The 27840-nt window shown below is 42.8% G+C and overlaps 1 long non-coding RNA gene across 1 annotated transcript in view; it reads left to right on the top strand.

Moving 5' to 3' along the window:
- The window catches only part of LOC135057563 (uncharacterized), a 177031-nt gene that overhangs the window by 69691 nt on the left and 79500 nt on the right, over window positions 1-27840 (top strand). Inside the window, exon 3 of the long non-coding RNA XR_010244204.1 lies at window positions 18272-18311. This is a non-coding gene — a long non-coding RNA (uncharacterized LOC135057563). The remainder of the gene's footprint in view (window positions 1-18271; window positions 18312-27840) is intronic.

Here is a 27840-nt window from a genome sequence, read left to right as displayed (position 1 = left end):
CATACAAATTGTTTGGCACCTGAAAGCAGTTATGAAATGTTTATTTTTAATGCCTGACTGCTTTGTTCTGTGGATGATACAATTTTGCCTTTCTCACACGTTTTTGAATGACATAAATAGCGACAGCGTAGCATGTGTCTTTTGTTGTGTAATATACATATGCATTTTCTTGTTGTGCATAAATACATTATGGGGTCTATTCATGAAGCAGTGAAAACAGTGAAGAAACAGACCAGTGGAGAAGTTGCCCATGGAAACCAATCAGCATCTCCCTTACATTTTATAGAACGTACTTGATAAATTCTTCCTTCAAAGCTGAATGGCTGCCATGGGCACCTTCTCCACCGGTCCTTTTCTCCACTCTTTTCACTGCTTCATGAATATACTCCTAACTCTGCATCAGTACCATAATGTACTAGTAAAAAAAATCTTCATTTTTTTTAATTAATTTGGTACTTATAATATTCTCAATGTTTGGCAACTCTCCACTGACATACTGTAAATAGTCATTAGTGCAGCAGTTACGGTTTCTGGGTTTTCAGATAACTTTCCAGACTACATGTTTATGTGCTGCACTTTTCCTATATTTGTTTTACTCTATTTATGCTTGGCTCTTGTTCTCAGTTCAGGGATTTGGATGACCCTCTTTCCTCCTCGGACCATGACTGAAGCCTCTATGATTGCCCCATACTTTTGGAATGTATTTCCTCTAAATATATGAAAGTCAACATCCACTTTTATTACTGTTAATACTCTTGAAAAATCCCCTCCATTAATCAGATCCTTTCACTTACAGTAAATACAAATCTAAACCGAAAATCTTTCACCCAGAAAACATCCGGTATTTTACACTGTTATCGCTCATCATCATATGTGCTGACTCTTTCACAATGTGAGCCTGATGCAGAGGTGGGGGCAGAAGCGCCTGCAGCTGCATCTATTGGCTGTCATCTGTCCGCAACTTTATGCAAATGCCGCCACAAAGCCCTTACCTTGCGTATATCTGTGCCTTGAAATGTGCAAGGACTGAGACACCCACTTTCAGCACCTGTACACACAATAATAGTGATTGGCGCATCTTTGCTTGCATCACTGAAACTTTCACAAGCCTTTTGCCAGGTACAGATTCTCTATCTGAGTATGGCCTCTACATGAGCGGGTGAGCATCTGTGTATGCAACCACTTTCACCGACATGCCCACCGCACTCCCATGACCATAAGAAGGACCATCTCCACATGCACTAAGACACCTCCCTGTCATCGCACACGAGGAACATCCACTACATTTTCATTACACTTCTCTGTGTGTGCTTCTGAAATCACAACTGTGACTGTTTGGATGCAAGCGAGGTGCATGAGCAGTGCAACCCAGACACATGCACAGTAGCAATAATTCTGTGCACTACGTCTGACACGGGCATTGCGTTCATCTCTGAAATAGCCCTGTGTGGTGATTTGTTGTATTAGTTGTAATGGGCAGGAATGAGAAAGAGGGAAAAACCCCTGCAATAATATCCCTACCATGGGCGCCAGAATGTATTGTGGTTGGGGGGTAGATAAAAATACATTTTGGCACTCCCCCCATGATTACACCCCCCACCCCACCCCATGCGGTGTGCGCTTACCCCCAGATCACCGCGGAGACTCTGACTTCAAAACTGCTGCCTGGCCGTGTCCTGTCCTAGCCGGCAATCACAGATGCATTACTGGAAGGAGGCGTGGCCATGCTGAGCCTGCTGGGACATCCCAGCCCCCTCCCAATAATGCATCTGTGAAGAGCCGCCTGGACAGGACATGGGGCAGCAGCCTGTGGCACCAGAGTTTTGAAGTCGGAGTCTGAGCTGTGATCTGGGGGTAAGTGCTCCCCAGCGCATGCGCCTCTGACATGTTTCGGGGGCATGCTGCCCCCTTGCCCCCCCATTCCGACGCCTCTGATCCCTACCCTTTCTGCTCAAACATCAGACACCAAATACATATGATAAATACATTATTTCTTAACAGTGTACACATATTACACAGTGGTTTGCATGGAATATCTATTCATTCAGTTATATCAAGCCCCAGCCTCACAGAAGCTTATAATCTACAGTGTATTCCTACAAGAGCCACCACAAATTCTACCACACACACAAATGGACTTGAAAGTAAAACTTATCTTATGGAAAATACATTTTGGCCCAGGACATGTTCAGGAACCCAGTTCCTGATTATATCATTTTTAATGAGAGGTTCAGGGATTAAGTTCCTGCTAAAAAATAGCACAGATAAAATATGTGAACAGAGAAAATCCTGTCCCTCACCACATAACTGAGTCTAAGCATGACATAGAAACACAATTTACTTAATTTAATATTTATTTCTACATTTCTCAATAAGAAACTTTTGGCCTAGGGGTGCCGTGAAAAAGTCTGATACTCTAGGGCGCCGTGATTCAAAAAAGTTTGGGAACCACTGGCTTATATCCAATGTACTCACCTCGCATATGGCATAAAATTTAGGAATGAAAGTCAAACTTTTTCTATTTCTATCTAAGTACATTACCTTTATTGCTGAAAACTTTGAGCAGAGTCATGTGACCTCTTTGTATGCCTATTAATATGCTGTTTTGTTATAATACTGTGTTTTTTTTTTATAAATTGTAAAGCACTAAGGAGTATGCTGACACCATATAAATATATGTTAGTAAATAAATGCAAAATTTCTGTTTATCAGTATTCCCCAGCCCGGGTCACTGAACACGGTTTTGGCTCATGTCACAGTGACTTGAAACCCATTCACACCGCAGGCTGGATTCGGGATATTACCGGTGCTTCTCACTGGCTTGCCATAGGGTTTGAACATGACCCGGATTAACCATTCACACTGCTCTGTAAGCCTTGTTCTTCCCAGACCAACCAGGGTATCTACCCAGGTTGGATTCCCGTGTCACTGGACCCGGATTAACCCTTTCACAGTGAGCCGTGGCCTGGGTTAACCTGGCAATAACACGAGTTTTTGTTGTGGTGTGAAAGAGGTAACAGAGTTATAGACACGGTAATATCATCTAATAAAAGTGAATATAAACCACAACTCAGTATACATGAAATATTTGTGTCACTCAATCCATATTGTGTTTAGAATTATTAGTTCATTGTGTCCCACTCTATTGCACTTGCTTTTAACCATGTTCTATGAATAAAGCACATAAAGCAACTAGTTATTAAATGGCTCTTACTCGTTTTACACAAAAGTCTTTAAGACCCCACAATGATGCTGTTGGTAAAAGTAATATTACTTAGTCTGTACCAAACGCAATTATAGTGACTTATTCCGAGAAAACTACGTTAATCCAGATATATTAGAAAAATACTGCTCACTGGGAAAACAAGATTTCTGAGCTGAAGATTTCCAATGGCAATGGAGAGGGCTTCTCAGGTAACTAGGGTGGTTATTGTTGTCCCCCACCAAAGTCTTTTGTTGGAACCTTTAATGGAATCTCTCTGCTGTCTGTTTATCTTGTACAGTCTTGGAAATAAGACACTTCCCTATGTTATTCTTCTAAAGGTTTTCCTCTAAGTGACTAAAACCTCTGTATTGATACCTAAGCTTGGTAGAATAACACTGAAAGGTGTCAGTATCACCGTGCTTGAGAAATATAATCCACAGGAACAGGCTCCATTATCTTATTTCTTACAGTGAGAACTCATCTTTGTGTTTCAGCTGTAAAGCTTTAAGATGTAACATATATAAATAAACATAAACAAGGCTAATCAGAAAAATTCTCAAACATAGTCATAGACTACTTGTTACATTGTTATTGTTACTATCATCATTATTATTATTATTATAAAGTTAAATAAAATAGCACTTCTTAGCATATAAAAAAACTTGTTCTTCTGTATCTGCAAGTAGTAATTAATTAGCAAGCAATATCTACAGTGGTGATAGAAGCTGACACATAATGATGCTTTATTTATATATATATATATATATATATATATATATATTGCGATATGTCATGCCTGAATCATATTTAATATGACTTAATTGGACCTTTTAAATATAATATAAACTCTCATGATTAGATCTACTGCTGTGTCTCATACAGCCTCCGGTCCTACTTCTAGTTTTCTCTCCTTGAATTTACCTCATCCTTTTTTTTTTTTTAACTCCCCCATCACTCAGTGTCTACCCAAAACTTGCACATTTTGCTGTACTTGCACATGTAATAAGGTGCGAGAACATACAAAGTTGCATGTTTCTCGCACTCCCGCATCTCACAATGGCCAAACTTGCATCCAGATGCGATAGGATGCAAGTCTTAAACTCGCACCTAAATGCTTACCGGAAACTTGCTTATAAATACACCAGCTTTTTATAGGCGAGTTTGACAGACGCATGCACAGATCAGCCGTATCTGTGCATGCTTCTGTGTAAAAGTTCTGAAATAGTAAGAAAAAAAAATTGGACAAAAGCATAACCAGCCCCAGGCTCTTAGAGCTGGTTCCGATTTAGTATGATATCCCGGCTATCAGGATTCCGGCGGTCAGAAGACCAACGCTGGAATACCAGACAGCCAGAATACTGGCGTGTGCACTTGCCACGGTAATTCGTGAACTTGTATGTACCTACCTAAATTGCTCACCTTGTATTATATAATCTTAATGTATATTATCTTTCTATGAACAGGAACCCTTTTAGCACCATATAAATAAAAGATTATGGGGTGTAATCAATTATTGTCGGAATTTTTTTAGGTTGAATCGTGATTCGACCTATTCAATGGGGCTGCCATTTTTCTGACAGGTTGGCAATTCCGACTTATCGGAAAACATGTGGATCAGCCGATTAGCCACGGATCTACGTGTTTTGTCTGATTTGCAGCCAAATCCGACAGCTTTTATTCCCATTTTCGACAATGTCAATCCGACTTTAAAAAGAGTCGGATTGGCGTTGTCGAGAATGGCCAAAACCTGTCGTATTTGGCCGCAAATTGAATACTGCATTGTCGGATCGTTTTTCGTTGGAAAGGATCCGGCATGCATTGCATAGACCCCATAAGAATGATGTTTCCTCATTTTTTGATTTGTTGCAATATGCGCATTGTTCTAAAAGAACTACAAATTCATGCTAAAATAAGTGTTACAAAATGCATTTTTAACCCGGCGTCAGGACGGTAGAACATTTTTACACCAGCAGTCAGGTGGGTCAAATTACCCAGAAATATTTCACCCCACATTTCTTATTTTTTTCAAAGATTTATAAATCCATTGGTATATTTTAGTTAAAAGACTCATAAAAAAGTTATTTATGTGAAATAAAAGACCTTAGAAGTCATCTTAGGAACTTTATTTTACTATTATGAAAAACTATGAAAATAATTAACAAAAATAGACATCCTTAGTCTCACTGTTATTAAACTAGATAAAAGTAAACTTTTTGACATAAAATTTACGTTTTGGTGTAAGTGAATACGAGATCTTTGGGAAATAAGTGCAAAGTCTTATACTAATCACTTTCTTGCAGCATATCAGTCTGGCCGGTGGTTGTGCTTGAAGAATCTGGCTGAGGATGACTAAATACTGAGTAACGTATTTGATGCTGTAGTGTGCTCAGAGGCATATTATCATCATCGCTGTCAGAAGCCTCCTGCTCTGTGTCACTCTGCTGGCTGCGTATACTAACATGATCTTCATTTACCTCACTTTCTGTTGAATGGTCACTTTGTTGTGAATCAGATTCCTCTAATAAAGATAAAGTGGGTCATTCCGAGTTGATCGTAGCTGTGCTAAATTTAGCACAGCTGCGATCATCTTCCCAGACATGCGGGGGGACGCCCAGCACAGGGCTAGTACACCCTGCATGTCAGTCCAGCCCACCCCTTCCCACACAAGTACAAAAGCATCGCACAGCGGCGATGCTTTTGTACTTGTGGAGTAAGTCCCGGCCAGTGCAGCTCCTGCGGCTGGCCGAGAGTTGCTCGTCGCTGCCCCTGGTCGCAGTGGCTGTGTGTGATGTCATGTAGCTGCTGCAGCCCGCCCCCCGCATGGTCCAGCCATGCCTGCGTTGGCCGGACTGCGCCCCCAAAACGGCAGCCAAACGCCGCCGTGCTGCCCCCTCCCACCCAGCGACCGCCTCTGCCTGTCAATCAGGCAGAGGAGATCGCTAGGGAACGACCCTAGCAATAAACTGCAGCGAGCGATCTGGTCAGAATGACCCCCAAAATTTTGAAGAAAAACCTACAAATAACAAAAAACAAACAAAAACACTACACTAATTTGGCTCGAAATTGTAACATCGACTGTAAGGTTGGGTCAAATTTACCTTTTTGACATTTGCGCACGTCTTTCTCCCTGTGCAGTTGCACGTCAACTAAGCTGTGGCAAAAAAACAAGAAGTGAGGGGTCGTAACTCTAGCTACTGAGAAGTTTGGCAACGTCGCATTACATTACAAAAAAATCCACACAAGTGAAAAATGCCCGGGTCATAATGACCCAACCTGACTGACGCCGGGTTAAAAACAATAAGGGGCTTATGACAATAAGGGACTTGCAGCACTATGGATTCTTTTTCCGTTGAAATGTGTAAATTTTAATAGATTAGAATGAATTCAAGTGTTGCATGTGTATATCTTCCTATGGACACCTTGCGTCTACTGCACATGCACAGCTTTTTCAGTCAGCAGTCTAACACCATCTTATGGCATTAGGGGTTATCTATAGTGGTGCAAGAGGTGCCATTGCTATGGGGCCAACAGGTTTAGGGGGCCTGGACCCAGGTTATAAAGTTGCATACCAATTTCCCAGATTTGCCTGCTAAGTAGTAAGGTCTAATCCAGTCTGAATTGTGTGACATTACATTTTCAGTTAATGTTATAATGATAAGGGGCACCGTAATTTGGCATAATTTGAACTGGAGGCTACTGCAATGTTGCACAATATGAACTGGAGGGCACTGTAATCTGATCTAATCATTGTAATGTGGAGTGCGCTATAATGTTATATAATAAGAATTGGGGCACTGTGTTGTGGCAAAATATGAAATGGAGGCATTATAGTGTGGCATAATATAAACGGTGGCACTGTAATGTACCATAATATAAACTGGGACACTGTATGTCATAATATGAGTTGGCGTAATGTGTACTGGCAGCCCTACAATGTGACATCATGTAAACTAGGGAACTACGATAGTTCATAAAATAAACTAGGGCACTACTATGTGGCATAATATTAACACGACACTCAGGGTTGGACTGGCCCGCAGGGGTACAGAGGAAACCACCGGCGGGCCCCACTGACTGGGGGCCCACCTCCTCCTCTAGGGATCAGGTTTCAGACTGTGCACTTGAATTATACTGTACATTATAAATGTTACCTTATACTGCACATTACTGTGGTGTATTTTCTATAGTTCATTGCTGTTATTAATCTGGTATATTATCATGTATGCACTATCAGGATTTACTATATCTATTTATCAAGGGGCCAGACCATGCACTCTCTAATGGTTAGCCAAGCCTCTGTGGCAGCTGGCCACACCCTCTCTGAAGACTGACTACACCCTATAATATGGGCCCCTACCATTGCGTTCCCCCGGTGGCCGCCCTTTCATGCTCCAGTCCGACAATGACGGCACTACTATGGTCTGAAACATAAACTAGGACACTATTATGGGGCATCAAATTAATAACTACTGCAGAGAGGTGTCTCTCAATTAGTATCCAGACAGGGGCCCATTCAATATGTCACTATGGAGCCCACAAAGGTCTGGTTACGCCACTGGCCTTAGCCTACACAGGCAAGATTTGCAAAGCTTCTCTTTGCGGATCTTGTTAAATACCATGCCCATAGAAAATTATGGTACCAGCTGCTGCGGGGTCTGACAGACAGAGTATTGTGACATTCCAGCAACACTTCAATTTGCCCTTAAACATATGTAAACAGCAGTTTCTGCATATCTAAGGGCAGTATTAATTCATAAATATGTCCCTATGTGAGATATATGGGTCTATTCAATTGAAGACAGAATTGCCGTCAAGTCGGAAAGACTTCAACCTATTCAATGGAGCTGCCATTTTTTCGACTTGTCGGCTATTCCGACATGTTGGAAAACACGTTGATCTGCAGATTAGCAGCGGATCCACGTGTTTTGTCGAATTAGCGGCCAATTCCGACAGCTTTTTGGCCCGTTTTCGACAATGCTGATCCGACTTCAAAAAAAGTTGGATCAGCATTGTTGAAAACAGGCAAAATCTGTCGGAAATGCCCGTTAATTGAATACTGCATTGAATAGACCCCATAGTGCAGTTTCTTACTTTTACTGTGTACACCATATAGAATCTCATCAAATGCAGAAATGTTTTCACCAGCAAAAAATTCTGTAGAATAATCTGTTGTACTTTAAACTCAACAATTTGCTTTCAAGTGATAAATTCCCCTTCATATGTAAAAAATCCTAGCAATTTGTCCTACAGTTTTTTTGTTTTGTACAGAACAGCATTTAGCAATGTTAGCAATGATCTTTACATTTTATAATGAATATGGAATGTGAAGTGTATTCTGAATAAAATAAATATATATTGTCAGTTTTCATGAAAGAAAGGGGCTTAACGTTTAAATGAATTGCTTCATGTGTTGGTGAGTTTAAATCCTTTGGGTCAATGAGAAGCAGCCCAGAAATTCATTTTAACTCATTGATTGTTGGAGGTCTAGACATATAATGCTCCTCAAGGACTTTCAGAACTGTCCAGTAAGTAAGATGTTAATGCCTGGAAGGCAGCAGCGCCTTCTGATTAATGACAGATGTGGGTACGAATCTCTTTCATGTAATATAGTCTCTGCCCGTCTCTCACTTATGCATCTCAAGGTTATCTGGTCCCCTCTGTATCTTTCATCAGGTTCTAGATAGATGGGCCTATGTAGGAGAGGAAAGGTGGCGCTGATTTAAATAGACACGCAAGGGCTGATTGAAGTGGTTCAGACCTTTAGTGGATATATCTAAATCTGGCATAATACTACTCATACCCACAAACTGAAATATTTAAAGAACAATAAAATGAATGATTTCAGTTACTGTTAGGTACATACAATAGGTCTGATTGTGAGTTGCATACATCTCTGAATGCAGCAGTATCCAGCAATCCTTAGCATACTGTGAATGTGTTGGGTGCTGCGTCTTTGCAAATTTTCAAGTGAATCAGTTATATGAATCCTGGTAATTTCTTTGGGTTTTACTGGGTGGTAAAAGATTCTGGCCCTCATTCCGAGTTGTTCGCTCGCTAGCTACTTTTAGCAGAAATGCAAACGCAAAGCCGCCGCCCTCTGGGAGTGTATCTTAGCATAGCAGAATTGCGAACGAAAGATTAGCAATTCTGCTATTATCTCCTTGCAGTTTCTGAGTAGCTCCAGACCTACTCCTAGATTGCGATCACCTCAGTCCGTTTAGTTCCTGGTTTGATGTCACAAACACGCCCTGCGTCCGGCCAGCCACTCCTCCGTTTCTCCAGACAGTCCCGCGTTTTTCCCTGACACGCCTGCGTTTTTTAGCACACTCCCTGAAAACGGCCAGTTTTCGCCCAGAAACACCCACTTCCTGTCAATCACACTACGATCAGCAGAGCGATTGAAAAGCTTTGTTTGCCCGTGAGTAAAATAGCATAGTTTTGTGTAAAATTGCTTAGCGTGTGCGCCCTGCTGTGCATACGCATGCGCAGAACTGCCGGATTTTAGCCTATTAGCAATTCTGCTAAAAATAGCAGCGAGCGAACAACTCGGAATGACCACCCCTATGCGCGCAAGAAAACAGTTTGGGTTGTCACGTGCGTGTAGCCAGAGTTACTGCGATGTGTATACAATGTGGATGTCAAATTAATTTCCTGCACCACTTAACGTCACACACAGAGGGGTTTTCTAAGTACCCAGAAACACTCCTCCCCCCACCCAGATGGAGCAAATGGTTTTTAAGTCAGCCCCACGGCACATGATCGAAACCCTGCAGGTCTGTGGGGAGGGGAAGTCAATATGATGTGATTCTCATTGAAATGTGTATTATTGGCTTTGCCAGCTCCCCTCTGACAAATTCATTTATTCATTTTATTTATTAACAGTTTCTTATATAGCGCAGCACATTCTGTTAAATAATGATGGCATTATGTTGTGGGGGCAGGGCCTAGTGATGAAAAGTGCTCCTGTCAAGCCCCCATAGTAACTTATACCCCTTTTCCACTAGCTTTTAACACACCTAGTGGAAAAGGGTCCCCCTGCAAATTCCCGGATCAAGTGATCCGGGAATCCTACCCGGGTAGCTAGCCGGTTTGAACACATGTTCAACCCGGTAAGCTGTCTAGCATGAACGGGAGCCGCGTTGAGGATGAGATCATGTGATCTCCCAGCACCGCCCCTGCCGCGTCACTAGCAGCGTCACCAACTGTGCAGTAGGAATAGGGGGCTGTAGCACGGGTCGCAGCCGTGTCAGGCGACATGGCTGCGACCCGTGCTACAGTGGAAAGGGGATAATAGTAACATAGTAATTTGAGGTTGAAAAGAGGCAAAATGCCCATCGTGTTCTACCTGTATTCTGTATTAAGTTGAGTTGATTTTACTATACCTGCTGAAGAATGCTTTTATGACTAGTTAACAACTATAAGTCACGTTACACCCGGATTATCAACATCAATATTTTAAATGTTGTAATCTTGGATATCATCCTTTTTTAATTCATCCAATCCTTTTTCATTGACGTGTGTGTGTGTGTGTGTGTGTGTGTATGTATCTGTTTGCATATGTATGTGTGTGTGTGTGTGTGTGTGTGTGTGTGTACATTAGTGTGTTTATTTGTGCATATGCATGTGTGTATATTCTCAATGTAATCTGAAATTAGGTATGTATGTATCAGGGACGTGCGGTGAGCTAAATAGCTCAGGAGGCATTGCCTGGCATCAGAGACAGATTTACACGCAATATATGACCCAAAGGGTACATGTATACACAGGTGCAGTAGTAAAAACTCCTGGAAATTTGGGGCGTTTTGATAAGAGATGTGCGGAAAAGGTAAGCAGGTGAGGCACTGTCTCACCTGCCATAGACTTTTTACTCCAGAGTTTTGTCTATAAAAATGATTAGAATAATGCAAAGAAGATATTTCAAACATATTCTTTGTATTTTTCATATACTTTATACAGTCAAACCTTTGGCACAAACGTTAGTATGACAGGAAAGGCTCTGCCTCACCCCACCGCACGTCACTGGTATGTATGTATATATATCTCTATATATGATACAATCTATGCACTGTGCTCACTTAACTAATTACCTTGAGAATCATAAAAAAAATCACATATGTTACCATATAATGGAATTAGTATTCCTTATAAGTCATAATAAAAAGTCACTAGAGTCCACGTTTTTGATTCTGGAACGCTGCTCCCATCCTGAGGTAACCCCGGAATTCCTCAGTTGATAATATTCTAGCAACAAAACATAAAGAGGGGGCGCCTCATAGTGTAAAATTATTTACTTGAAAAAATATGAAAAACATGACAAGAGGCTTCAGGTAAGTGTGTCAATGCTCGTACCACAGCGTAACCAGTGTGAGCTGGTTACCACATAGTGTATAATGATCCTCCTGGCAAAACCTCGTACTCTGTCTCATGGGACCTCTGACTCCTGGCCACATTTGGAGATCGCCGCGGGTCGGATCACAGGACCACCCGACTTGGAACAGTGTAAGCCGGGGCTGCTGACGTCACAAGGCTCCGCCCTAACGCGCTTCATCACAGACTTCGGCAGAGGGTGGTGCAATGTGACGTAAATGATGCATCTTTATTAGCCAGGCAATCATTTGCTGGATTACACATCTTAGAAACACATTTGGATTCATTCTATTACCTCTAGTCAGTTTATGCAACATCCTCATGGCCAATCCTGTGCGGGTAATATTTAAACATTATTATAGATATGAGAGATGTACTTTAAGATAGAGATCCACTCCATTTAATTTATATATCTAGATAAAATACATTTTAAACACAGTAAAAATACACATTATAAAACATTACAATGCAAAAACTGAATCCATTTTTCAGCAGCTCCATCATAATGCTTGAGAGTGTGCAAGGTTTTTAGTAATACTCTGTTGCTAAATAAAGGCAAATAAGGTGTTAGCATGCATTAAAAGGGGAATAGAGACAGAGCCGGCCATAGGTATAGGCAAACTAGGCAATTGCCTAGGGCATTTGATATGCCTAGGGGCACCAGCAGCTTCTGCTGATTAAAATGATATGCGGCATGCCTATATTCTGTGTGTAGCATTATATATGCAGATACAGCCACAGTCTCACACAGTATATAGGCATGCTGCATATCATTTTAATCAGCAGAAGCTGCTTGTGCATCCTAGCCACATAGCAATGCAAATAAGATGCATTTTCATTAAAAAAAGGTGCCCGACGTTAGCATTGATGCAAGATTTATGAGGACACATCTGTATCCAAGCAGAGGCAGAGGTCACAGTGTTAGTGGCAGTGTGAGTGCTGTGTGCATGTGAGTGGGTTGGTTGTGCAGTAGTGTTCAGAATATGTGTAAGGACCATTATGTGTGTCATGTAAAAATGCATTAATAATGTGCAACATATGTGTAAAGGGCACTATGTGTGTCATTATGTGTATAAGGGCATTAATAATGTGCGGCATATGTGTAACAGGGTACTACTGTCTGTGTCATGATGTGTATAGGGGCACTAATAATGTGCAGCAAATGTGTAGGGGCCACTATGTGTGTCATTATGTGTATAAGGGCATTAATAATGTGCGGCATATGTGTAACAGGGTACTACTGTATGTGTGTCATTATGTGTATAGGGGCACTAATAATGTGCAGCAAATGTGTAGGTGGCACTATGTGTGTCATTATGTGTATAAGGGCATTAATAATGTGCGGCTTATGTGTAAGGGACATTATGTGTAAAAGGGCATTAATAAAGGTTGTTATATAATGTGTAAGGTGCATAATGTTTATAAGGACATTAATGTGTCTCATATGTGTAAGGGGCATTACTGTGTGAAATTGTGTATAAATGCATTACTAAGGTGTGGCATTATGTGTATAAGGTGCTCTACTATGTGGCATTGCATATAGAAAGGGCACTACTGTGTCGTCTAATGTGAATAAAGAGCAATAAGGTGTGGTGTAATGTGAATAAGGAGCAATTCAGTGTGATGTAATGTGAATAAGGGGCTCTACTGTGATGAGTAACGTTGATAAGGTAAAGTGATACTACTGTGGGATGTAATATGAATTATGGACACTATCGCAAGATAAAATGTGAATAAAGTTGCAGTGCTGTGTGGCGTAATTGGAATTGGGGTCACTATTGTGTGGCCATGACCCTTTCCAGCAAGAAGATGCCCCTTTTTGGGCTGTGCGTCAAATGTGCGAACTGTTCCTATTTAAAATATAGGGGGTACAAGGACTGCTATGGGTGAGGGGTAATGGTGCTGGGAAAGAGGTGCAAGGTCAGAGGCAGAACCAGCGGTGGTGCTAGGGGGCACCAGCCAAAATCTTGCCTAGGGCATCATATTGGTTAGGGCCGGCTCTGAATAGAGACAAGGGACGAGAGAGTGTAATTCTGCCACTGTACAAATTGTCGGTACAGCCGCATCTTGAGTACAGTTCTGGGCACCATATAAAAGAGACATGTTAGAACTTGAAAAGGTTCAGAGGCAAGCTACCAAATTGATTAAGGGGTTGGAGACACTGAACTATGAGGAGAGTCTTTCTAAGTTAGATATGTTTACACTAGAAATGAGACAACTAAGAGGAGATATGATTAATATTTACAAATATATAAAGGGGCAATGGGCCTAATTCAGACCTGGTCACAAGCAGACTTTTTTGCACTGCTGCGACCAGGTAGTCGTTGCCTACAGGGGGAGGGGGTAATCGCTGTGCAGGGGTGCGATCGGATGTGCAGAGAGCTGCACAAACCAAAGTTTGTGCAGTCTCTGCGCAGCCCAGGACTTTTTCTTGCCGTGCAATGATCAGGCCCGGAGCTGACGTCAGACACCCTCCCTCCCAACGGCTACATACTCCTGTGTTTTTCTGGACACTCCCTGGAAACGGTCAGTTGCCACCCACAAACAGCCTCTTCCTGTCAATCTTCTTGCAATCGCCGGTGCTATAGCTTTCTTCGTATATCCCGTCGCTGTCTGTCGCTGCCTGACGCTGAGGGGGCAACGCGCCTATGCATTGCGGGGCATACGCATGTGCAGTTCAGACCCGATCGCTGCTGAGCGAAAACGCACAGCAGCGATCGGGTTCTGAATTACCCCCACTATGCGGAGCTATCAGGTGATTTTTTTATTATGAGACCTCTACACAAAACGCACGGACACCCATTAAGGCTTGAGGAGAGGAAATTTTGTACTCCGTGCAGGAAGGGATTCCTCACTGTAAGGGCAATGCGAATATGGAATTCACTGCCAGTGAAGGTTGTAATGGCGGACTCGGTCAATGCGTTTAAAAATGGGTTAGATAAATTTCTGGCAGTAAAAAATATCCAAGAATAGAGCCTTTAACCAGAATAGAATAAGGAGTATAATATTTTTTAGTTTGAACTCGATGGACTACCGGCCTTTTTTCAACCTCACCAACTACTATGATACAAAGTTTCAGTTATTCCTGAGAAAGATACAAGTTACAATTCATATTAATAGACTAAATGCTGGACTGCAAGATGGGTTCAATAGATGACAATTTATATGTCTTGGCAGAATTAGATAACGAAATGACAGTTTTAATGTCTATAGCAAAATTAAATAAATGAACTAAGAAGATAGCAGGGGATAAACAAAGACAATACTGATATGGCCAGGGGCGGATTGGGAACAAAAAGCGTCCCTGGAAAAATTTGTACTAGTGGCCCCACATGGGCAGCACCAGAGGTGTAAGGTCTAGCCATGGGCCATGGCAGCAGCACCCTCCCCCCAAGACTTTCCAGATAGTGGGGATGTCCAGCATCAAGGGGGAAGTTAAAAGGAAATAAAATTAAATATTATGAGCACATTATATGATACACCTTCAGAATTTAGGAAACTATATCATTCTTTAGAAAGATATATTTTCTTGCTTATTACACCAACCGTATCCTAATCACTATTCACTCAATCTTATATGTCAGCCAAGCAGGCAGACAGACAGAGCATACACTAGATCATCTGCAATCACAGGCTAAGTGGCAAAGTAATTTTCATATATGCAAATTATTTTGCATCTTATTAATTATGTCTATAAAAAGGACCACATGTCCTCAAACAAAAACAGGCCCCACGGGTGCTTCGGCCCACTGGGAATCTTCCCTGTGAACCCTATGGCCAATCTGCCTCTGGATATGGCTTATGTTAAAACACCAATATAGGCATCAAACGTGTATAAAACAACTAACATGACCCACATGATATAATTGTCTATCAAATATAAGGGGTGCTTTCAAATCCCTCATTTAATCCATTTGGGGCAAGGTATTATGTGCCAGAGTCCAGTAGGATTCTCTTTTAAGTAGCTCTTTTTCTCTGTCATCGCCATTTTTTTGAGGTCAAGCACTATGATGGAGCTTCTGAGAAATGGATTCAGTTTTTGCATTGTAATGTTTTATAATGTGTATTTTTACTGTTTAAAATCTATTTTATATATGTATGGATTGTTTTTGCTGCTTTGTACATGGTGGGTCAGATTGCAATATGTATGGCTAATTTTAATATGACAAGTGTTTGGGTTTAAGTATAATATAAATCTAGATATATAAATTAAATGGAGTGGATCTCCATCTTAAAGTACATCTCTCATATCTATAATAATGTTTAAATATGGCCCGCGTAGGATTGTCCATAAGGATGTTGCATAAACTGACTAGCGGTAATAGAATTAATCCAAATGTGTTTCCCAGCTGTGTAATCCAGCAAATGATTGCCTGGCTAATAAAGATGCATCATTCACGTCACATGGCACCACCCTCTGACGAAGTCTGTGACGAAACGTGTTAGAGCGGAGCCTTGTGACGTCAGCAGCCCCGGCTTACACCGTTCCAAGTCGGGTGGTCCTGTGATCCGACCCGTGGCGATCTCCAATGGCCGTCATCAATGGAAGTTAGGAGTCCGAGGTCCCACGAGACAGAATATGAGGTTTTGCCAGGAGGATCATTATACACCAGGGGTGGGGAACCTCCGGACCGCGGGCCATATAAGGCCCGCAAAGCCGTTAGTTCCGGCCCACCCGCTTGTGTCAGTGAGACACGCCGCCGTTCAGTCCGGCGGCGGCGTGTCTCAGCTGTCAGGGCAGGGAGGAGAGCGCAGCTACATGTCCGGCGGCAGCGGCAGGTAAGGTCTCAAACCAGCCGCCGGATCGTGAGCCAAACAGACCTCGCGGACCGGCAGCCAATCAGGAGCTGCCGTTGCCGGTCCGCGAGCTCTGATTGGCTCACGAACCGGCGGCTGGTTTGAGGTCCTACACGCCGCCGCCCGACATTGCCGCGCTCTCCTCCCTGCCCTGACCCCCTGACACCCGAGACACGCCGCCGGATGGAGCAGCAGCGGTGAGCAGCACAGTGGGGTGGGGGGGCACTGTGTGGGAATTTGTGTATCTGGCACTGTGGGGGCATTTATATACCTGGCACTGTGGGGGTATTTGTGGATCTTGCACTCTGGGGGCATTTGTGGATCTGGCACTGTGGGGGCATTTGTATACCTGGCACTGTGGGGGCATTTGTGTATCTCGCACTGTGGGGGCATTTGTATACCTGACACTGTGGGGGCATTTGCATACCTGTCACTGTGGGGGCATTTGTGGATCTGGCACTGTGAGGGCATTTGTATACCTGTCACTGTGGGGGCATTTGTGGATCTGGCACTGTGGGGGCAATTGTGGATCTGGCACTGTGGGGGCATTTGTGGATCTGGCACTGTGGGGGCATTTGTGGATCTGGCACTGCACTATTTGGGGCATATGTGTATCACGTCCCATTTTAATTGGCCACACCCTAAGAGGCAGACCTACTGGTGGGCAGGGTAATTTTTAAGTTGAGAATTTTTGTATGGCCCCCGAAGGATTTTATAAATATCCAAAAGGCCCTTGGTAGAAAAAAGGTTCCCCACCCCTGTTATACACCATGTGGTAACCAGCCCAAACTGGTTACGCTGCGGTACGAGCATTGACACACTTACTTGAAGCCGCTTGTCCATGTTTTTAATGTTTTTTAAAACAAATGATTTTATACTATGAGGAACCCCTCTTTATGTTTTGTTGCTAGAATATATATATATATATATATATATATACACACACACACACACACACACACACACACACACACACACACACACACACACACACACACACGCGTATATAAAAGGCAAATACTACTGACTCATCACAAAATCTCCTCAACCATAAGGACTAGGCACTTAAAATTTGGACAGTAAATTGCTTCTGTTAAAAGGGGGTTAAAAGGGGGCGGTAGATGGGGGAGATTTACTAAGCATGGAGAGTGATAAAGTGGAGAGAGATAAAGTACCAGACAATCAGCTCCAATCTACCATATTACAGGCTGTGATTGAAAAATGACAGTTAGGAGTTGATTGGTTGGTAGTTTATCTCTGTCCACTTTATCACGCTCCAAGGCTTAGTACATCTGCCCCATGTGAGATACATATCCTTCCCTCCCTTGCATTTCATTTGCCAATTTCTACCATTAATTTTATCCTGCTTGTCCCCCTTTCTACCTCTCACCTATATGCCGCACAGTGCCCACAATTCACATTAAATGCTGCACAGTGCCAAGACAAGGTTCTGTATTATCCAGTCTGCTGGGCAGTTGGGGTGCCCAGTGTACAGTGGCCGTCAGCTGCTGTGGCAACCACTGTGCCTTGCTGCCGGCAGTACGGCCCGGCGTGCAGCACAAAAATCACTGGGAGAAACTGCGGACTCTGCTGAGAACGCGCAACTCAGCTTCGTCCATTTCACCCCTTGCTGTCAGCACGGCGTTCACTTATGAAGTGAAGCAATGAAACTGGATAGCATTTTTTTTTTTTTTCACTGGGTGGCTGAGGGAAATTGTGCTGGGGCAACTTGGATGGATGGGGCCTGGTACATGTGTGTCCCTCTGTCGCCAGGCCAGGATCCTAGTATAGTATGTTTCTCCTCCTATGGTGATAGCATATTTATGTTCAATTTGTGTACTGTATTTTTTATGCCTATTATTAAAACCAGGCTTTCTTTTTTCTTATAATCAAACCATACAGTATAAAGAATGAAGACGTGGACAAGTGGAGAAGCATTGAGGTATAAAAGCTACAGGAGTGTCCTAATTATCCATTGGAAATGTTGTCAGTAATAATTATTATAGGTACTGTATACAGTGACTTGCAAAAGTTTTCAACTAACCTAAATGCAATAATAACGCAACACTCTAAATACAAAATGTGTCACAAAATACTTTTATTTATTTATTTTTTTCAAAATGAGTTTCTTATATGCTAAAAAAGATTGGTTAATCCACGTGTACCCAGCCAGACATCGCTGCTGATAGCATTACCCTTGTATTGCTCACCTTCCACAGTGTAACCTTCAAAGTGCGCCCAACATGGCTGCCCCATATGGTTCACATGTGGATGGAATGAAAAATACATAGGCCTGATGGTTTTGTTTGAACCCTACTCTGAACTGTAGGACTCTGAAATCACCCCCATTTTGTCTCATCTCTTCTAGGGGTAGACTATTCCACCCCGAGTAATCCTACGTTGTGCGCCCAAGATGGCTGCTGCATCTGGTACCTTGTGAGGGTGGAATACACAACCCTTGGAAGTTATTACCCAAAATGCCTACACCAATCATGCATTATGTTTTCTGTGTGCTTAAGGTTTTCTTTTATGTCGGTGTTGCTGATCTATTGCTGTATTACTCAAATCCTCTGTATCATGTGCATTGTTTTTGATATCTGTAAAGCGTCTTGAGTCCTGTTGGAGAAAGAGCGCTATATAAATAAAATTATTATTATTATTATTATAGCAACCCCACGAGAGCACTCATATCATGGGTACACACTAGATGATGTACCCGCTATGTTGTTCCTATCCGATATTGTCTACTGCAGTGATGGCTAACCTTGACACTCCAGCTGTTGTTGAACTACACATCCCAGTATGCCCTGCATCAGTTTTAGCATGGCCAAATAGCAAAACTGTAGCAGGGCATGCTGGGATGTGTAGTTCAACAACAGCTAGAGTATCAAGGTTAGCCATCACTGGTCTAGTGTGTACCCAGTTTAAGGATCATATATGAGACATAAAAACTACAAACCCGCAATATTCTTGATGTGTACGAGTGTTTACTGTGGTTCTGTGGCTACACCTGAAAACACACATGGTAAAATTAGAACAACACTACTTTAAAGTCCTACATACTGTGCTACAATAGTAGGAGCACCCCCTTTATTCATTTCAGCCATTTCATTTTCTCCTAAAATACTGCTCAGTTTCCCCTTTTTATGGCTTAAATTAATTACGAGAGTGGGAAGACATCAGTACGTATGTATGACATATATTACTTTTGTGTGTTCAAAGTTTTTTTTTAGTTTTTTTTAATTACATTGCTGCCTAATGATCACATTCCCAACAACTGGAAGGTGCAAATTGTACTTACTAATAGTATTGGATGAGACCACATACAGTACTTGTCCCTTCATGTTTGCACAAAGATCATATGACTTATATCTGAAAGTTTCCAATGGACTAGGAGCTCAAATAATGTAACAATACTCAACGTATAGCAATAAAGCCTAGTGTGCAATATTATACTTAGTCTTAGCAAAAGTTACATTACACACTGACATGTGTTTCTGATTATTACTCTACCATTTCTGTGGTTATTTATACAGAGTATAATTCATTAAAACTCTTTGTATAATGGAAGAAACTTGTTTTAATTCTGAATTATGATTGCCTTAAGATGAACCATATTAATCTTTTTCCCCCTTGTATTTGACACCAATAACGAGCACTTAGATTTATACCCCCTGAAACGTGGCAGATATTTTGCAGTGAAAGGCAGTTAAATCCATTTCAAGAATACAATTCTACATCCATCACTTTAAATGTACACATCAGTTTCTGAAAGAGTCTAATTGCTAGAATGCATTGATCCAATAGAACATGATAGATTCATGTCATGGGTTCATGTACTGAACTGAATGAGAGCGATGGCTGCTTCAGAAATTCATTCCAAGAGAGTAATTTGTACATATCAAATGGTTGTAAAGCTAAACAAAAGATCAATAGACAAACTGCAAAAATGTGCTAAATCCGTATAGTATAATAAAAATGACCATTTTGTCTGTTATGCATATGTTTATATACGTTTAGTGCTAATGTCAGTAGGCACTTTGTCAGCACTGTAGAAGTGACCCACAGGAGTTACTATTTGTGGGATGTTGCAGACCTCTTTGGTCAGTGCTATGGCAGGTCACGATGGGAGCTCTTAAATGCTCCACAAGACAGGCATGTTTTGAACACATTTTTGTTTGTTTTCTTGCCCCTGTGAACTAGACAGGGTTAAACTGTATCACTTTAAAGATGTTTATCATCCAACCAAATTCCTTAAGGTTTGGCTGATGTCCCCAGGCTATTCCTCTTGGATGGAGATAAGCCCTGTGAGCCACTGGAGGATAATGTTTATTACAAAATGCAGTGGCATGTAAAGCCCGGAAAAGACAGCAAAGTAATTTGTTCTGTGCATGAACTTTATGAACACATAACACACAATACCACGGTTTATTGAGTAATACTGCATCCCCTAAGCATCCTCTATTGTCTGTGTAGCTACAGTACATACACTTTGCCAAAGTAGCTGGAGATACCTTTCCCCTTCCTGATACACTAGGTGATGGGAAGACACAACAGCAGAAAAATCACCACCACAAATGCAAAATGTTGGCTGCCATGACCATGTTCAAAGCCTCAGATTAGTTTGCACTAATCACATACATAAGCCGACTTACTGGCTGAATATCCAACCATAATATGAAGTATTTAATTAGAGGAAATGTTTAATATTGTGTACAGTACTGGGATCATATCTTATCATTATGAAATTATAGAAGTGGTTTGGGCTAAAAATGAGCTAAAGTACCACTTAGGAGGGCCCATAAGCACTTGTAAAGTCAGAGAGTGAGGAAGAAACAGTGGCAGCTGCAGAAAAGTGTCACAAATCAGGTACTTAGACCCTTTTACCCTACCCAGTGCTGCTGCTTAAACTGGCTTACACATGTCTGCTGCCCAGTCATGTCAGGATTCTTTGCAACTGTGGTCCGGCTCAGCAAGGGGTGCCGCCATCTTGCCAAAGGTCAGTTAAGTAGGTTCAGCCACCCACAGCATTCCTATGCTGCACATGACTTCCACATCCAATCCTTATTTAAACTGCTCTTTGCCATTTGTCCATTGCAAGTACAACAAGTCCCATAGGAGTCCTGGCCACCTGTGACAGCTCCTGAGCTCCAGCCTCTGTACCAGTTATCTTCATTGTTCACCTGAGTGCTCTCATTCCTTAGGATACAACCTGCGTCAGCACTCACCATTCTGCAGCTAGAGTTACCACCTGCTCCTGTTATAATTAGCGCTTCTATCTACACTAGTGTGCTGTGCACCGGAAATTTTTCGGGTTTTGTGTTTTGGTTTTGGGTTCGGTTCCGTGGCCGTGTTTTGGGTTCGAACGCGTTTTGGCAAAACCTCACCGAATTTTTTTTGTCGGATTCGGGTGTGTTTTGGATTCGGGTGTTTTTTTCAAAAAACCCTAAAAAACAGCTTAAATCATAAAATTTGGGGGTCATTAACCTCAATAACCATAATTTCCACTCATTTTCAGTCTATTCTGAACACCTCACACCTCACAATATTATTTTTAGTCCTAAAATTTGCACCGAGGTCGCTGGATGACTAAGCTCAGCGACCCAAGTGGCCGACACAAACACCTGGCCCATCTAGGAGTGGCACTGCAGTGTCACGCAGGATGGCCCTTCCAAAAAACACTCCCCAAACAGCACATGACGCAAAGAAAAAAAGAGGCGCAATGAGGTAGCTGTGTGACTAAGCTCAGCGACCCTAGTGGCCGACACAAACACCTGGCCCATCTAGGAGTGTCACTGCAGTGTCACGCAGGATGGCCCTTCCAAAAAACACTCCCCAAACAGCACATGATGCAAAGAAAAAAAGAGGCGCAATGAGGTAGCTGTGTGAGTAAGCTAAGCGACCCTAGTGGCCGACACAAACACCGGGCCCATCTAGGAGTGGCACTGCAGTGTCAGGCCGGATGGCCCTTCCAAAAAATACTCCCCAAACAGCACATGACGCAAAGAAGAAAAAAAAGAGGCGCAATGAGGTAGCTGTGTGACTAAGATAAGTGACCCTAGTGGCCGACACAAACACCTGGCCCATCTAGGAGTGGCACTGCAGTGTCACGCAGGATGGCCCTTCCAAAAAACACTCCACAAACAGCACATGACGCAAAGAAAAATGAAAGAAAAAAGAGGTGCAAGATGGAATTGTCCTTGGGCCCTCCCACCCACCCTTATGTTGTATAAACAGGACATGCACACTTTAACCAACCCATCATTTCAGTGACAGGGTCTGCCACACGACTGTGACTGAAATGACGGGTTGGTTTGGACCCCCACCAAAAAAGAAGCAATTAATCTCTCCTTGCACAAACTGGCTCTACAGAGGCAAGATGTCCACCTCATCATCATCCTCCGATTCATCACCGTGTACATCCCCCTCCTCACAGATTATCAATTCGTACCCACTGGAATCCACCATCACAGCTCCCTGTGTACTTTGTGGAGGCAATTGCTGCTGGTGAATGTCTCCATGGAGGAATTGATTATAATTCATTTTAATGAACATCATCTTCTCCACATTTTCTGGAAGTAACCTCGTACGCCGATTGCTGACAAGGTGAGCGGCGGCACTAAACACTCTTTCGGAGTACACACTTGTGGGAGGGCAACTTAGGTAGAATAAAGCCAGTTTGTGCAAGGGCCGCCAAATTGCCTCTTTTTCCTGCCAGTATACGTACGGACTGTCTGACGTGCCTACTTGGATGCGGTCACTCATATAATCCTCCACCATTCTTTCAATGGTGAGAGAATCATATGCAGTGACAGTAGACGACATGTCCGTAATCGTTGTCAGGTCCTTCAGTCCGGACCAGATGTCAGCATCAGCAGTCGCTCCAGACTGCCCTGCATCACCGCCAGCGGGTGGGCTCGGAATTCTGAGCCTTTTCTCGCACCCCCAGTTGCGGGAGAATGTGAAGGAGGAGATGTTGACAGGTCGCGTTCCGCTTGACTTGACAATTTTCTCACCAGCAGTTCTTTGAACCCCTGCAGACTTGTGTCTGCCGGAAAGAGAGATACAACGTAGGTTTTAAATCTAGGATCGAGCACGGTGGCCAAAATGTAGTGCTCTGATTTCAACAGATTGACCACCCGTGAATCCTTGTTAAGCGAATTAAGGGCTCCATCCACAAGTCCCACATGCCTAGCGGAATCGCTCAGTGTTAGCTCCTCCTTCAATGTCTCCAGCTTCTTCTGCAAAAGCCTGATGAGGGGAATGACCTGACTCAGGCTGGCAGTGTCTGAACTGACTTCATGTGTGGCAAGTTCAAAAGGTTGCAGAACCTTGCACAACGTTGAAATCATTCTCCACTGCGCTTGGGACAGGTGCATTCCACCTCCTATATCGTGGTCAGTAGTATAGGCTTGAATGGCCTTTTGCTGCTCCTCCAACCTCTGAAGCATATAGAGGGTTGAATTCCACCTCGTTACCACTTCTTGCTTCAGATGATGGCAGGGCAGGTTCAGGCATTTTTGGTGTTGCTCCAGTCTTCTGTACGTGGTGCCTGTACGCCGAAAGTGTCCCGCAATTCTTCTGGCCACCGACAGCATCTCTTGCACGCCCCTCTCGTTTTTTAAATAATTCTGCACCACCAAATTCAAGGTATGTGCAAAACATGGGACGTGCTGGAATTTGCCCATATTTAATGCACACACAATATTGCTGGCGTTGTCCGATGCCACAAATCCACAGGAGAGTCCAATTGGGGTAAGCCATTCTGCAATGATCTTCCTCAGTTGCCGTAAGAGGTTTTTAGCTGTGTGCGTATTCTGGAAAGCGGTGATACAAAGCGTAGCCTGCCTAGGAAAGAGTTGGCGTTTGCGAGATGCTGCTACTGGTGCCGCCGCTGCTGTTCTTGCGGCGGGAGTCAATACATCTACCCAGTGGGCTGTCACAGTCATATAGTCCTGAGTCTGCCCTGCTCCACTTGTCCACATGTCCGTGGTTAAGTGGACATTGGGTACAACTGCATTTTTTAGGACACTGGTGAGTCTTTTTCTGAGGTCTGTGTACATTTTCGGTATCGCCTGCCTAGAGAAATGGAACCTAGATGGTATTTGGTACCGGGGACACAGTACCTCAATCAAGTCTATAGTTGGCTCTGCAGTAATGATGGATACCGGAACCACGTTTCTCACCGCCCAGGATGCCAAGGCCTCAGTTATCCGCTTTGCAGTAGGATGACTGCTGTGATATTTCATCTTCCTCGCAAAGGACTGTTGGACAGTCAATTGCTTGGTGGAAGTAGTAAAAGTGGTCTTACGACTTCCCCTCTGGGATGACCATCGACTCCCAGCAGCAACAACAGCAGCGCCAGCAGCAGTAGGCGTTACACTCAAGGATGCATCGGAGGAATACCAGGCAGGAGAGTGGCAGCAGCTTCAGCACGAGGTGGAAGTGGATCTTGATCTTTCCCTATTTTTGGAACCTCAACATTATTGTTCTCCATATTTTAATAGGCACAACTAAAAGGCACCTCAGGTAAACAATGGAGATGGATGGATACTAGTATACTTATGGATGACGAGTGACTGACGACACAGAGGTAGCTACTGCCGTGGACTACCGTACTGCGTCTGCTAGTATAGAGATGATAATGATATAAAAATATATATATATCACTACTGCAGGTATATATAATATAATGACGGACCTGCTGGACACTGTCAGCAGACTCCTAAACTACTAGTATGAAGAAGAGAGAAAAAAAACCCCCACCACAGGTAGGTATACAATTATGGACGAGCACTGACGACACAGAGGTAGCTACAGCCGTGGACTACCGTACTGCGTCTGCTAGTATAGAGATGATAATGATATAAAAAATATATATATATCACTACTGCAGGTATATATAATATAATGACGGACCTGCTGGACACTGTCAGCAGACTCCTAAACTACTAGTATGAAGAAGATAGAAAAAAAAACCCCACCACAGGTAGGTATACAATTATGGACGAGCACTGACGACACAGAGGTAGCTACAGCCGTGGACTACCGTACTGCGTCTGCTAGTATAGAGATGATAATGATATAAAAAATATATATATATCACTACTGCAGGTATATATAATATAATGACGGACCTGCTGGACACTGTCAGCAGACTCCTAAACTACTAGTATGCAGAAGATAGAAAAAAAACCCCCACCACAGGTAGGTATACAATTATGGACGAGCACTGACGACACAGAGGTAGCTACAGCCGTGGACTACCGTACTGCGTCTGCTAGTATAGAGATGATAATGATATAAAAAATATATATATATCACTACTGCAGGTATATATAATATAATGACGGACCTGCTGGACACTGTCAGCAGACTCCTAAACTACTAGTATGAAGAAGATAGAAAAAAAAACCCACCACAGGTAGGTATACAATTATGGACGAGCACTGACGACACAGAGGTAGCTACAGCCATGGACTACCGTACTGCGTCTGCTAGTATAGAGATGATAATGATATAAAAAATAAATATATATCACTACTGCAGGTATATATAATATAATGACGGACCTGCTGGACACTGTCAGCAGACTCCTAAACTACTAGTATGAAGAAGATAGAAAAAAAACCCCCACCACAGGTAGGTATACAATTATGGACGAGCACTGACGACACAGAGGTAGCTACAGCCGTGGACTACCGTACTGCGTCTGCTAGTATAGAGATGATAATGATATAAAAAATATATATATATCACTACTGCAGGTATATATAATATAATGACGGACCTGCTGGACACTGTCAGCAGACTCCTAAACTACTAGTATGAAGAAGATAGAAAAAAAAACCCCACCACAGGTAGGTATACAATTATGGACGAGCACTGACGACACAGAGGTAGCTACAGCCGTGGACTACCGTACTGCGTCTGCTAGTATAGAGATGATAATGATATAAAAAATATATATATATCACTACTGCAGGTATATATAATATAATGACGGACCTGCTGGACACTGTCAGCAGACTCCTAAACTACTAGTATGAAGAAGATAGAAAAAAAAACCCCACCACAGGTAGGTATACAATTATGGACGAGCACTGACGACACAGAGGTAGCTACAGCCGTGGACTACCGTACTGCGTCTGCTAGTATAGAGATGATAATGATATAAAATATATATATATATATATATCACTACTGCAGGTATATATAATATAATGACGGACCTGCTGGACACTGTCAGCAGACTCCTAAACTACTAGTATGAAGAAGATAGAAAAAAAAACCCCACCACAGGTAGGTATACAATTATGGACGAGCACTGACGACACAGAGGTAGCCACAGCCGTGGACTACCGTACTGCGTCTGCTAATATAGAGATGATAAAGATGATAGAGATGAACAAAAAAAATATAACACTACTGCAGGTAAATATTTATATAATATAATGAATGACGGACCTGCTGGACACTGTCAGCAGAATGCGTTTATAGAATAAAAAAAAAAACACACCACAGGAGTGTTTAACTTTTTCAGGCAGACAATATACTGGTGGTCACTGGTCAGTCACACTGGCAGCAAAAGTGTGCACTGTACTCCTGCTATAACTGCACCCCAGTCTCCCCCACAATTCAGCTGTGTGAGCAGTGAGCACTCAGCACAGTCAGATATACATAGATATATCATGCAGCACACTGAGGCTGAGCACAGATATGGTATGGAGCGTTTTTTTCAGGCAGAGAACGGATTAAAAAAAACTAGCAAAACTCTGCACTGACTGTACTCCTCCTAACAGCTCTCCCCAATCCTCCCCACAATAAGCTAAGCAGCAATCAGATCAACTAACTACTAACAGTAACTATAAACGGAGAGGACGCCAGCCACGTCCTCTCCCTATCAATCTCAATGCACGTGTGAAAATGGCGGCGACGCGCGGCTCCTTATATAGAATCCGAGTCTCGCGATAGAATTCGAGCCTCGCGAGAATCCGACAGCGGGATGATGACGTTCGGGCGCGCTCGGGTTAGCCGAGCAAGGCGGGAAGATCCGAGTCTGCCTCGGACCCGTGTAAAAAGGCTGAAGTTCGGGGGGGTTCGGATTCCGAGGAACCGAACCCGCTCATCTCTAGTTATAATTAGCGCTTCTATCTACACTAGTGTGCTGTCTGCATCCTGTAGCTATACCTGTGTATTGTTACTGTCTGCTTACCAAGAATCCTGCATACAATCTGCTTCCCCACATACAGTCTGTGTTCAGAGCTGCTACTGACTGTTCAAGTTCCTACAGCTGCTATTGCAGATACATGTCACAGAGCAGCGGTTCTCAAACTGTGTGCCATGGCACCCTGGGGTGCCCCAGGACACTTGCAGGGGTGCCTTGGATTGGTGATCCAGGATCAATTCAAATGATTAATGGTCAATGTAACAGGCAAAACCAGTGCTGATGGTTGTCAATCATAAAATAT

The sequence above is a fragment of the Pseudophryne corroboree genome, chromosome 3 (genome assembly GCF_028390025.1).
Source record: "Pseudophryne corroboree isolate aPseCor3 chromosome 3, aPseCor3.hap2, whole genome shotgun sequence".
NCBI lineage: Eukaryota > Metazoa > Chordata > Amphibia > Anura > Myobatrachidae > Pseudophryne > Pseudophryne corroboree.
This window is presented reverse-complemented; position numbering and strand designations above follow the sequence as displayed.